The sequence below is a fragment of the Sinocyclocheilus anshuiensis genome, unplaced genomic scaffold (assembly GCF_001515605.1).
Source record: "Sinocyclocheilus anshuiensis isolate Anshui unplaced genomic scaffold, SAMN03320099.WGS_v1.1 scaffold738, whole genome shotgun sequence".
Classification (NCBI taxonomy): domain Eukaryota; kingdom Metazoa; phylum Chordata; class Actinopteri; order Cypriniformes; family Cyprinidae; genus Sinocyclocheilus; species Sinocyclocheilus anshuiensis.
This window is the reverse complement of record NW_015542364.1, coordinates 168,779-169,175: the sequence shown is the minus strand read 5'-3', so window position 1 is coordinate 169,175 and position 397 is coordinate 168,779.

Below are 397 nucleotides of genomic sequence, written 5' to 3'. Positions count from 1 at the left end.
AGACAGTCGGTTTCCTTCAGAAATACAGTGATATAAAAACACCCGCACTCAATGTATGGGAAACAATGTAGTCTCGTAATTGAAGTGTAAATTCTGATTGCAGATTACATCATTGTCCAGTATTGTACAGTCAGCAATTAATTATAAAAACGTTTTCATAATTGTAACATACATATTTACATACATAAATATTAAGGTGCATGTGTAATAACTTGCGAAAACTTGTCTGATGCACTCAACCAAGCGTTCTAACCACGACCTCGCCCCTCCCCACCCCCCAACCATTCGAATTTCCATGTGCCGCTTTGTGACATCACAAAACCCGGAAAACAACACTGTAGTCCAAAAGAGCCATTTGTTGTAGTTCTTGAAAAGGGATTTTTAAAAAACGAAATAT